The following is a 14,467-nucleotide window of genomic DNA, read 5'->3' as shown; positions in this document are numbered from 1 at the left end:
TTCGGCCAAGAGGAATCCCACAAGAAAAATTGACAAAAGTTCCTCCAAAAAATCATTTCCTACCAAGTAGAGGGTCCTTAACAAAGTGGAGTTGTTGTTGAAGCAAGAAAAATTCATAATCATACAAGTTGCCAATTGTAGACAAGTGAAGAAGTGAAGGAAAAAGAAGGTGAGAACTTGTGCTCTTTTACATGTTATGGATATTTATGCATGTTGTAGTATGCAAAAGTGAATGAAAATTATGAAGAACAAGAATATAGATGTGGCCGTGCATGCCTATGTGTGTGTAGAGACCATGTGTTAATTATTTTATTTAGTGTTTGGTTGTTATTGTTGTGAATGTTATGTGGAAAATGGAAGTTGAATGATTTTGGAGAGATTGTAGTTGTGAATGCATGATGAAGCCGTGTGTGTGCATGGTGTATATAGCCGTCTATGTGTGTGGTATGGTGAATGGATAGCGAGCAAGTTTTATTTAGTATGTTGGTCGTTGTGTTGTGGAGCTCATATTACAAATGAAAGCCTAATGAGCATAGAGAAATATTAGTAGTGGAAAGCTTGTTTTGGAAGATTATGTAAATTGAATGTTATGTTCTTGCATGTATGAAATATAATGATACTAGAATAGTGTTGTTGGAATATGTTATAAGATTGTTATTGTGTTCATTGGAGTCGGAAGGTTTTGAAGAAAGTAGTAAATTGATATCATGTATCTTGAATTGAATATGTGAATCGCTAGTGTGGTTGTGGAGTTTATATTGATAGTTTGGCCGGGTTCGAATTCCCGGATTGTGATTGATTAAAATTTGGCTAGGTTGAATGTTGAGGATGGTATATTTACAGAGGAAGTGCTGCCGAAATTTCGGTAGCCAAGTGTTACCTTAAGATTCCAACACTAAATACCCTAATGAAAGTTCGGGTAAATGTGACCAAATTGCAGATTTTGGCGGATTTGCAGCTTGAATTCGGGATAGCAAAAGGAGCGGAAAGAGGTATGTAAGGCTTCACCCTTCTTTCTATGGCATGTCTTAGACGTAATAAGCTGGGTATGAGCCTCGGGGACAACTCTATTCCCCGGAATCCGCACCTAAAGTTTCCCCTTTCTCGTTCAATAGAATTGAACTAAAAATTGTGCAATATGTTAGAAAGACTTCCTAAATATCTAGAGCTCGCATAGAGAGGTCCTGACTACCCTAAAACCCTCCCAGGAGACGTCATGAAATGTAACGAACGTAAATTTGATACGCCTCCTCATTTGACCCGAGGTGGGCCCATGGATCCCGGATTTTATTTATTGTTCCGGTTGACCTATTTTGAAGTAGAACCTAAAGGGAACCTTTGATCCTTATACCGCTTATCTAATGACAAGTAATGTAGCTATTCTAATGAGAAAAAAATCCTACGACGATAATGATAACGACGATGTAAGAAGGAGAATATGTCTATGACGAGAACAACGAGAACGATCGCATGTCTAAAAGCTTTAAGTGAAGGATTCAGTATGAACACAAGAATAATGGACTAGTTCTTGAGTCCAACTCTATTCCTTTGACATGACTCTATTTTCCAAAGACTCTAAGGTGCACGAAGTAATGTTTTATGAGTTTTACGATCTTGTCCCATGTTTTCTCTTAATACTATTCTTCATTGATAGTCTCGCCTCACAATACTAGTTCCTTCAAGGTGAGACATGACGATCATGATTATTTCATAACGTAATCGGAGGCTACCGACCTTACGTCACTCCGACGTGGACATGGTTTTCTTGGGCTCTCGAGCGTGTTGTATGCATGTTACAAGTATATGTATATGATAAAAGAACCAGAGCGCTATAGACGCTGATGTATGTACACGACACATGTATATGTATATGATAAAAGAACCAGAGCGCTATAGACGCTGATGTATGTACATGACACACGTATATGTATACGATGAAAGAGCCAGAGCGCTATAGACGCTGATATATGTACATGATGTATGCATACGTATACGGGGAAGATGGAGATAAGGGCAGCGCGTTATATACGCATATCCACCTGATCAGTTGGCATTATATGACATGATATCATCCCGGACGCGGGATGTGTATATTTATGGTTAAATGGATCGGCTGCCGACGCCTCGGCAATATGATATGTCCTATTTTTATATATATACCTATATGAACAAGGAAAGATTTTTAAAGGAAAGCTAAGCATGCATAGCATCTGCCAAGGGCATATATATATACAGGTTATGTTTCTACCTCAGGACATATGCTATTACTCTTTTATGTCGTTATCGCCCGTTTTATATTTCCCGTATGCTATTATTCATGCCTTACATACTCGGTACACTATTCGTACTGACGTCCCTTCTTGTGGACGCTGCGTTTCATGCCGCGCAGGTCAGCAGACAGACGGTTTTGGTTCCTAGAAGCCTCACCAGCAGCACTTAGCAGCGCTCCAGTTGTTCCGGAGCCTCACTTCCTTGGTACCATTTTGTGTATATATATTCGGGCACGACAGTACTTGGCCCTTCTTATGTACATGTGTACTATGTCTAGAGGCTCGTAGGCAGATATGTACAGTTAGATGTCTTGTATTTTGAATTGTTCGCGTCTCTGTATAATGTGATAACAACGCTTACTAGTCTATGTTTATGATGACGCGGCTAATGTTAAAGCTCAGCAATGAAAAAGAAATGTATAGCACAGTTCCTACGGCCCGCTGAGAAGTAAAGGTAAAATGATAGATAAGGGGTGCTCGGTACAAGTATCGGGTACTCGTCACGGCCCCTAGTCGGGTCGTGACAATTAGCATGAGGATAGCATGAGTATGATATTTGGAATTCGTACAATACGATTGGAATGATACGTTAAAAGATATATAGCCCTCGTAATCATAAGCTGAGGTGGGGTCCACATGTAGAGATTTTATAAAGGACATATGACAAGTTAAATGGATAATATATGTGAAGTTAAACACAACTCAAGAAGGACCCTTGAGCCAAATCAAAGTGGAAGCCCTCCAAAAAGATATTTTTAAGTTACGTTTTCGGGTGATCTGACTTCGGGAGGCCATAACCCCATCATTATTTGGGAATTTGGGAAGACTCCTAAAATTAAAGTTGTAGATAATTGAAATACCTTCCCAACCATAGGTCGTGGGCCTGCATGTGACAAAGGGATAAAAAGTTATGAACGTTTTAAGGCAGAAAGGTCAAGCTGGGCAGTGGGCTTGGCCCAACCCGATTCCAAGTCGGGTCAGGCCCACTTCCCTTGCTATTTAAGGGAAATTTTCAGCCTTATCTGCCTCATTTTCATACAAAAGGTCCAGAATATTTTAGAGAGAGATAGAGGAGAGTTAGAGAGAGAAAGTGGAGAATCGATCAAGTTCGAGGCCCTGAATCCCGAGGCCCGTGAAGGATAAAGTGTAGTACAAGTTGTTGCCGTTGTTTTAAGCTAAAATTTGAACTTGGGGGATGTTGGTTTCGTGGTGGCTGCTCATATAAGGTATGTTTAAGATGTTCTTACCATGATCATTGATAGATTTGACGGGTTAGAATAGAGAAAATGACGTTGAAAGTTCGGTTATAATTTTTGGATATCAAATGACTTGGGGGCTGTTTTGGTATGATTAAATGGATAGAATTAGCTGGATATTGATATAAAATTATTGTTGATATGTTGTTGATAAGTTGTTGTTCTTGAATTTGGGAGAATAAAGTGTATGAAGATATCGTATACAAAGCGTATACTGGGTTATTTTGGTGTATATCTTTGGGAGTTGATGCTTTGAGTTTAAAGAGATTTATATGAGATGGTTGTTGTTGTTGTTGGTTGCTGATTGTGTTGTTAAATTGAATTGGAATTAGAGGGAAGCGAAGATTACAGGGAAAATGCTGCCTGAATTTACGGAAGTTAATTACGAGCTTAGAGAAGTATATGAACCTTTTTCAAGTTGTCTACGGGGTTTCCTTTACCTTGATTGTGGATAGGCCAGTGTTTGGAAGCATAAGTTAAGCTAATCACGTAAGCGACAAGGTATATAAGTCAAACCTTTCTTCCTTTGGCATGATTCTTGTTGTTATTCATTCTATATGTACTCCATATGATTCTATTCTTAGACGAGTAAGGTCTAAATGTTTCTTGTGATGGCTTATTGATATTGTACTCCTATTCTGTTTCAAAGGGAACACCCATAAGGTGCCAAGTTGAGTTATGTATATGGTTTTACTAATGATTTCGAGGAAATGAGTTTTATACTAAAGGAAACATAAAGTTTGATTTTCAAAACCATTCCGAAGGGGGTGCGAGATTTTACTACTTCATTTCGTTTACGATTTATGTCTACATTCCATAGTATCATCCCTTTGTACTGATATGATCACTTATTCTTTGGGTAGGGCAATAAGATGAAATTGAGTAGAATATAAGTAGTAAGAATTTGATAACAATTCTACCCTCAAACCTGAAAGTATGTCCTCCTAAGTCTAGTGAGATACAAATTTGCTAACTTCTTATGAAAGTCTAAGGCTAATAACTGGATTATGATTAATTAATTAGTGACTTATGCTTTGAATTGAAATTGTTATTTATGAATTGAGTTTGTGTTGATATGATGGTGATATTAAGCCGGAAGCGGCTGCCCGAAGGGGCCACCCTAGCTAAGCCGGAAGCGGTTGCTCGAAGGGGGCATCATTATTATGCCGGAAGCGACCGTCCGAAGGGACTATTGTGATACTAGCCGGAAGCGGCTGTCGAAAGGGACTATTCTGTTAACATGTCGGAAGCGGCATATGTTTTGGATTGCATTATTTACTTAAAGATTGTTTTGAGACTTCGTGTGCACATTTATGTTTCTTCTAGCAAAGGCTACAGGTATTGAGTTAGATTGTGATTTCTTCTCTCCTAAGTCAAATTATGATTATGAATTGTTACCACCTTACATACTCAGTACATTGTCCGTACTGACGTCCTTTTGCCTGGGGACGCTGCGTTCATGCCCGTAGCCCCAGATTGTTTGGCAGGTTAAGTGTATAGCTAGGATGCTTGGACGTCAGCTGGGATTGGAAAGTTCCACCTCATTCTGGAGCTGTGCTGAGTCATGTATCGATATGTATGATTATGGGTATGTCAGGGCCCTGTCCTGACTCATAATGTTCAGTTTACTTCTTAGAGACTTCTGCAGACAGTGTCCTGTGGTATGTTTGTCGAGATGTCGACAAAGTGATGTCAGTTGGGTCATTTGTGGATTTTAAAAGAGTATGTATTTTAGATGATTTCAATTGGTTAAAGTACTTATTTGATTGAAGGTTTTCATAATCGTTATAAAGATGATGATTTCTATCTGGAAAAGTTTTATGTTTTTTTTTTAAAGTTTTTGAAATGACAAGCTTTGATAGAGCGAATCTCTAAGGGTTCGCTCGACTCTGATGAGAGTTGGGTGCCCGTCATGCCCTACCACTGTTAGGGTGTGACAGTTGTACCCTGTAAAGGCATGAAAAAAAAGTAGTGGTTTTTGTTTCCTAAAATGCAACCAGGGATTAATGTATCCTGTGAAGGCATGAAAAAAGGTAGGGGGTTTTGTTCCCTAAAATGCAACCAGGGAATGTCATACCCTGTGAAGGCATGAAAAATAAAAGTAGGGATTTTTATTCCATAAAATGCAACCAGGGATTGTTGTACCCTGTGAAGTCGTGAAATAAGATTTAGAGGTTTTCGTACCCTGTGAAGTTGTGAAAAGAAGTAGGGTTTTATTTCCCTAAAATGTAACCAGGGAATGTCGTATCCTATGAAGTCATGAAAAAAGTAAGGGCTTTTTTTCCCTAAAACGCAACCAGGGGATGTTGTACCCTGTGAAGTCATGGAAAAAGTAGGAGTTTTCGTTCCCTAAAATGCAACCAGGAATGTCATACCCTGTGAAGGCATGGAAAGAGTAGGGCTTTTGTTCCCTAAAATGCATCCAGGGAGTGTTGTACCCTGTGAAGTCACGAAAAAGTGGTAGTTTTTGTTCCCTAAGATGCAACCAGGGAATGTCGTACCCTATGAAGGCATGGAAAAAAAAAGTAGGAATTTATGTTCCCTAAAATGCAACCAGGGATTGTTGTACCATGTGAAGCATGAATAAAATAGGTTTTGTTTTTCTTAAAAAAAAAGCCCCAATTTTTTAAACTAAGGAACGTTGAAATTCTTTTTGTAATTTTTTCTTTTTTCTTTTTCTTTTGAAATGAATTTATTTTTTCATAAAAATATGCCCCAGTTTTGATCTTTTGAAGATATGAGACTTTTTACTAAGCGAGACCGAGCCCCATTGTAGGACTTCCTACATATCCTGTCGTAGCAAGAATCAGGTCAAACGTAGTTCACAAAAACTACATTTGTTTTTGCTGTTTTAGCTTCTGTTTTTTGTTCTTTTTTTTTTTTTCAAAAGGTTGTCTTTTGTTAGGAGCACCAGAGGATGAAGATGGAGAAATCAATTTATTGGTTTAGCATATCTTGACTTTAGCTGTCACCAACTATTAGTATTATGTATGAAAAAACACCACCGATTACTTATGAACGAACCGGAGGTCAACTTAAAAGTTATTCCTATAGTTTCAAATAGTACTTCAAATATAATTAAGTATTGACAAGATCTATTCATCTTGTGTCACGACCCAATTTAGGATCGCGCGAGCACCTACCATTCCCACCTCGATAGGCGAACCCTCAACCAACACAAAACATTTACAAGATATGTTATAATCAAAAACAGAAATCAAACTGATACATTCAAATAATTAGCGGAAGTGTTTACAACTATTTAATATATACACTGACTTACTTTTCCCATGACCCGGTCTAGACTAGTACAAGGGCGACTAATGTTGAACCGAAATATAATAATAAGTCTAAGACCCAACCTCCAACTTGGAATGAAAATGATGGAGGCCTTCAAGATAGGCACCGTGACTCATTTTGAAAACTCCAACAATCAATTTCCTAAAAAACTCTACGCCCCAAAAGGGATGTAGCAAGAGTAGTATCAGTACAACACTAGTACTGGTAAGCATCATAAACCAACAATGGTTAGAAGAACAGATCAGTATTAGAATTCACAAATTAACATGGTAGGTAAAACTAGGTCAACCGTGCATATCACCTACCGCTAGGCTCAACAAATAAAGATTCTTAATCTCATTAATTCCTCCCTAGTGATCTGTTTGCCTAACTTACATCATGCTCCTTTCTAACTCATATAACATACAATAGACAATTGGTTCAAGTATCACCAGTCAACTACCATTACACTATTCATTCTTAGTATCAGGAAGTTATCACGTCATTCTGATTTTAATTATTCGCCTACATTTAGGAAGCCAAAAAGTACAACTGAGCCAATGAGTGTCAAACATAAGTAATTCAAGATCATGGCCTATGGTTATAGCAACTAAGCCCAACCGTGTCAAGTCCCAATGTATCCAATCTGAATCCGTATATCACAACCAGATCACAAGAATATCACGAGAAGTCAAAGGACACAATGCAATGCAACAATGTATGAAATATGGATGCAATGCATATGCACCGTACAAATGTACTCCGATGATAGAACATCACATCTCGGCAGCACAACCCATGGGGGACCCGTGAAGTCTATGTACCTCACAATTCCGACAACAACCTCGGCAATCGCTGACTCATGATTCCCGCAACAACCTCGGCAATCGCTACACTCATCCTCGATTCCAGGATAAACATTGGACATCGGTCCTCACATCACTCTCATCCAACTGAGCCCAGCTCATAACGGTGTTTCCTTAAGTATCATCAATGTATCAACAGTATATCATGAAGGATGATAATGCGTGAAATGTATGAGTTCAATGTCAATCATCAAATCAATATCAAAATTACCATGCATGGGCACACCAACAATAGCATGAAAAAGGCTACACAATAAGCCATAATGGAATAATTGTCCTTGTCTCAAACGCCAACAAGTAGGATACTACAATATCATGAACGAGATTAACACTAGTCACCAATGCTCAGCACGGACAAAATCACAATAAAAACATCATTTCATTCCTTTACTTCCTCACGACATCAATATATGATAACTACGCTTCTAACTTATGGCATCAACTACTAAACATCCAGTCTAGAATCATTTAATGTTCTTTGGCACGTTTATCAATTCCAATACCAATTTATGATTCAATATTAAATAACACAGGACATGATTATGCACTCATGCGGGAATTCCTCATCCATAGAACATGCAAGCCAAGTACCGAAAAACTAGTCTTCCAAGCCACATAAAATCCACCAATACGCAAAGAAACACTAACACACGCACCTAGGGAATCTACAGGCCACAACCTCAAACACATAATCAATATAACAGTACCAACCTTAGATTTCCATCCCAAACACTGAAATCCTATATATGCATTCTCCGTTTCATCTAATACACGAATTATGCTTTAAGTCTAACCAGAGTCTACCAAGAAAAGAAGTCGTAACCTACTTCACGCTGAATAGGTGTGCGAACATCCACTTGGATTCCATCTTCCATCTTCGTTGGGAATTTGTAGATCCGAGAGGTCTAATAACGATGAATATATTCGAGTAAGCAACAATTGAAGAAATCTATCAACAATTGAAGAAATCTGGTCATAGGGGTAAAATCATCATTTCTAAATTACTCATTCTAGATTCTTGATTATTACTATTTTATCGCTTTTATGAAAAATTAGGTTTACCTAAGTCAAACTTTTCTCAATGATCCATATGAGACACTATTAGCAACTTAGCAACTTAACCCATTTGAGAAATAGCAAGGATTTGGGTGTAGAATTAGTTATTAAACTAATTCTTGCAATAAGGAAGCCATCTTAGAGCTACTAATTATACTAGGACAATCATTACTATAATTCCCCAAGGGTCCCATAAGAATTTTGAAGAAAGAACCTTCATTTAAAGCTTTGCCATAATCAAGGTTAGTGTAGGAAGGAAAGGAGAAATTAAAGGAAGAGAAATGAGGGAATTAAGGAGATTACCTTCCCAACATTTTGGTCTCAAGGAGCTGAAAATACCTCTAGATGGTGGGTACAACTTGGGAAAATAATTGCTAGGTCAAGTCAATAAATGGGGTTTTAAATAGGTCAATCATTGGTCGTCTAGTGCTTGAGTGGCACCACTTCGGTGTCCTCGAGTCAAATTTAGCAGTCAAAAGAAACCTTTCCCGCCTTTGCCTCAGCGGGGGTGTGGTCGCTGGGGCGTGACCGCTATGGTAGTCATCCTGGCGCTGGGGCGACCTGACTGGGTCCAAGTCTCGAATTTTGATATTTTAATTACTATCCGCACAACGGGTCCATTTAATTTAGATGTTCATCGGGAATACATAACGAACTGAACAATTCCATTATGTCAAAGTTGTGAATCTTTCGGGATTTACGGTACCGACTAAACGGGTCGTTACATCAGATACCAATTAAACAATCGTTCGTCCTCAAACGGCAAGAAGCGAACCAAGGCGCATGGAGAAGTAAGCTCGTGAATTGAACTTAGTAGCGTGGATTTTGAACAACTTTATCTCGTGGAAGTCTATGCCAGCTCTATGATACGGTGTCTCTATTAAAATAAGCTTGAGTAAACAAAAGGCCTGAAAGAAGTAACTCTCAACTTAACGCATCACCAAAATTAACGTTACCACTCCCGTCTAGACTTATCAGAAAAGGTTCAACATGCACGAATTTAATTCTAGCAGTATACACATTATGATGGCTCGACCGCTAGTCTTCACGACGAAATCCCAAGGGTAATAACTCCGATGAATCCGAAGGATTTATAATCATAGGTCCATTGGGGACATATGTGTCACGACCCAACCCCGTAGGCCGTGACTAGTGTCCGAATTGGACACTCATATCACCTGTTAACCATAATCTTTTATAACCAGCATATTATGAACTTATTTGTATAAAAAAGACAGGACGTTATTCTAAAGCTGTCACAATTTTGTATGTCGTAGGCACCTGTCTCCTGAGGAGTTACGATCTTCAACAACAACATATATATGTTTACGCAAGCCGACAAGGCTGCCACTACACGCAACATCCCAAACATATATATATATGCAAGCCGACAAGGCTGCCATTACGAATGGGTACGCCCCAAACATAAGTCATATTCATACAATGCAACAACAACTATATACAGACCCACACATGTGTCCACAGACCTCTAAGAGTAATGACAGTATCATATGACGGGACAGGGCCCCGCCGTACCCCAAATAAACACATACATATACAACAAAAGGGAGTTATACCACAAGCTAGGCTCCGGAACAAAGGAGCACTTCAAAGTAGCTGAATAGATATCCTAGGCTGGCGGATCTCCGAAATGAGCGTCTGTACCTGCGGGCATGAACGCAGCCCCCCGAAGAAAAGGGGGTCAGTAAGGAATATGTACTGAGCATGTAAAGCATGAAATATAGTGGTAGACTCATACTGAGACAAGGTGTGTAGGACCCAATGCAACAAACAGAATTTCATAAAACTTGCCTTTGAACATATTTCATCTGTATCGTTCTCATATCAATATCAATATAGAGTTTTGTAACCAAGGCTGAATAATCATTCTGTATATAACATATATAACGTGTCCCGACCCTTTAGTGAGGGACTCGGTAATTATAATCATAGCATCATAACATAAACATATACGTGTCCCGGCCCTCTAGTGAGGGACTCGGTAATAAGGAATATATGCCCTCCTGGCCGCCATCTCCATATCATCATGTCATCATATCATCATATCATCATATCATCATATATATATAACGTGTCCCGGCCCTCTAGTGAGGGGCTCGGTGAGTAATATAGTAAATATGCGCACGAAAACGTGTCCTGGCCCGGGACTCAGTGAAGGATATAGCAGTAAGCACGAGCAGAATAATAAGCAACCACATATATGCAATTCATCTTTTGAGACTCAGTAGATAAGTAACTAACCAGCTCTAAAGTGTTAGGATAATAATCATATTCAGTTCTTTTTAAATCTCATTACAAGTTATAGCAAGGAACGTTTCAGATTTCATGTACATGTATCAATTTGACATGGTGTAACTTTTGATAGTCAAGTATGCCTTTAATTATGCAATTATTTAAAAGTAGGAACTTCTATACATCATTCATTAGTCAATCATATAGTAGGCTCGTGACCATAACATTATGGAATGAATAGAATCATAAGTCATGCTTGGAACTAGAGAGTAGAATTTACCCCAAGGTTCATATCATTTCTTACTTACGTCTAGGACATGCCAAAAGAAAGAAGGAATAGGCTTTACATACCTTTAGCGTTTAGTCGTATTATAACTTGTACTTGCTGCCCAATAGTACTTATCCTATATCAAGATATCAAGAGCTACAATTAGTCTACGAGGGAATTCAATATGTATTTTAACGTTAACAATCCCTTTCCAACATTTAGACGACGTTTCGTTCGCATTCAAACCAACTAGTACTACAAGCTAATATTGTTAGTCATTCTTTCATGTATCAATCCGAACTTGTTTAAACATGACTTAAGGGAACTTTGGACAGTCCGTACATCATTTAAAACAGGCCCTTATCCACGGCCAAACAGCACACACAACATTACCATTTTCGCTTCGCAATTTTCCAACTTCAACTACAATGACAACAACACGTTTACAACATTACTTATACGATTATTGGAACTGTTTTAGCATCATATTAACTCTTACAACAGCCCACAAACCATTTCAATTTCAACTTGAATCATTAAAATTCACTTTCACTATACGTTCATCACAATAACCAACATTTAACATCTAACATTAAAACAGTCCACGGTTTGGACTGTTTTCCCCCTTCAACATGATTCATTTCTTTAACACCTCAATTCACATATTCATAATGCATACAATACACCACAATGTCCATAACAACAACAATCAAAACATGACACAAAACAGTCCATAAATTTCCTCTAAAACAGCCCCCTACACGGCTTCAACACAACCACAACAACTTCATGATTTTCATCCATTTATCCACACTACAACACATTCAATTCCTTCCCAATACATGTACAATAAGATTAAGCATGATTCCATTTAAGTCTACAACACACGGCCCACTTCAACTTCAAGAAAAACAGTCCAATACCAATATGCAACATCATAAACATACTTCTACAATCTTTGTTCATTTACATATGTTGACACACGTCCAACCCATCAACAATACATGCAAAATGAGACCAACATGGCTTCACCCAAGCTCACGGCTCACCTCAACTTCAACCACAACAACAAAACAACAACAACATGCACGAATTATACATTCAAATCATCATACAACACAAGAAAAATGATCATTCTTACCTTGTAACTAAACACTTCAATCGGCTAGCCCTTCACTTTCACTTCTTGAATTTTAACACTTGCTCTTGCTATTCCAATGAATGCTACACGTTAATACACCTTTAGGGGAGTTAAATTGTCCAAGAAACTGATTTGTTTGGAGCAATTTGGAGGATGGTGTTCTCGGCCAGCTTGTAGCCGAGAGCCTCTCTCTCTATCACTATATTTTCTACACTTTGAAATGTTTAAATGAGCTAGTTAGTTGATAGTGAATCAGCATTTTACCTTATATATGAGTTGCAAGAGTTGGACAAGTGTCCCATTCAATATTTGGGTCAAATATTCTTTGACCTTCCCACTAAACTACACGGCCAACTATGGCTATTTTTAATGGACTGATTTAGTTTTCCAATCCCACTTAATAATCTAATCATGGTTAATTTAATCCCAATTATCTATTAATGCTTCTATGCCAAACGAAATTTGTAGGTAACTTATGACTTGAAACGAAACCGGAAGTTAAAGTCTCTACTTCGTATCTTAAAATAGTCTTGTCTTTAACTTGTCGCGTTCAGTTTAAAACGTCCCAAAGTATGAAAATATGGGGTATAACAATATGGGTAAGGCATTAAACTCGGGTCGCAATTAAAAGGACGAAATTATTGGAAACAACAATTTCTAGGAGCCTGCTTCAGCGGCCTGATGTAGCGCTGCAGCGGTACCGCGTAAGCGGTCGGACAACAGCTGGAGCGGTCAACGGGGAATCAGAAAAATAAAAGGCCTTACCCCTTTCCACCTTCCCCATTCCCTCAAATACACTCCCCCAAATCCCCGACTGCCTCTCCATATCCTACCACTCCACAACTTCCTATCTCCCTCTTAAACACAATAAATCCTCCTTAACATCCTCACACTTCATTCTACTCCTAAACCCAAATTTACACTACTATATTTTTGCTCTCCAAGGAAGGGAAAAAAAGGAGCTTCAAAGGCCATTCGCAATCAACGCCAACCTCACTCGTATATCCAATATTAAGGTAATAAATCACTCTCCTCTACTCATAATAGGGTAATGAAACTGAATTTTTGAGTTTCCATGCTTCAATAAACGGGTTTGTAATTCAAAAGTTGGGGTTTTTTGGTTTTTGGTTGATAGACTTAATGGGTTTCGATAAATTGGATTACGCAACTTGTCTAGCATTAGAATAATCTATACATCGAATATAGTGTAGTTAATGCGCAGATTTGGATTGAAAAACTTGAGCATAGTAAAGAATTTTTGTTCTGGAAGAGGGTGTTGGCTTCCATCGAAATTTGGGTTTGTTGTTGCTAGAAATTATTTTCTAAGGGTTTCAAACATCTTGCATGCTTGATATCTGCTCGATCCATACATAAAAATAATTTTTTAAAGTCTTTGGGTGTTGGGAAAATCGGGTCTGTTGGAGAAGATGACAACGCTTCAGTGGTCAAGGGACTACTGGAGCAGCTCTGCTTTAGCGTCTAAAGGGTCGCAGAAACGGTCGAGTGAGAAATGGCAAGGGATGTGGAAGCGGTCACTATGCCCGCTATAGCGTCTCCGCTGTAGCGGTCTGAGTGACCGCTTCAGCGGTTTCTGCACAAAAACTGCAACTAGAAATTTTGGAAATAACTGATTCTGCTGAGATTTTGAGCGTAAAATGCAAACTTTTGATTTCTTAAATCTGGTAACATGAATCCACATAATTTACTGTTCCCCGCAGGTACAATGGCCAAAAATCAAGAAGCCGAGCAACAAGAATAACAAGAGGAGAAAGTACCCGTCTATCAAATCTTCGTCAGTCCCCAATGCGAGCGTCGTTTCTTGGAGCAGAGGCGCATGCCCCTACTATTGGAGAGGGGTTTTAATATGACTAACGTAGAGAAATGTTCCCCTGAGTTTCTGAGAGGTTGCAAGCGATAAAGTGGATGCGTTTGGTTAAGGATCTCGGGCGATGCAATGAGAATTGGGTAAGGGAATTCCATGCCATGCTGCTTACCATAGATTGGGATTCTACTGACTCGAGGATTGTGATTCGGGGGTCTTCGTGAAAGTCGAGGGTAGGGCGATAAACCGAGTGCAC

General features: G+C 38.8%; 1 long non-coding RNA gene across 1 annotated transcript; it reads right to left on the bottom strand.

Annotated features, from left to right (window-relative positions):
• Nucleotides 1-10,140: 10,140 nt before the first annotated feature.
• On the bottom strand, nucleotides 10,141-11,657 carry LOC132619256 (uncharacterized). The gene is made up of 2 exons (XR_009574635.1): nucleotides 11,332-11,657; nucleotides 10,141-10,392 (listed from the first exon to the last, which is right to left on the bottom strand). It is a non-coding gene; the product is annotated as an uncharacterized LOC132619256 (long non-coding RNA).
• Nucleotides 11,658-14,467: the final 2,810 nt, after the last annotated feature.

The sequence above is a fragment of the Lycium barbarum genome, chromosome 11 (genome assembly GCF_019175385.1).
Source record: "Lycium barbarum isolate Lr01 chromosome 11, ASM1917538v2, whole genome shotgun sequence".
NCBI lineage: Eukaryota > Viridiplantae > Streptophyta > Magnoliopsida > Solanales > Solanaceae > Lycium > Lycium barbarum.
This window is presented reverse-complemented; position numbering and strand designations above follow the sequence as displayed.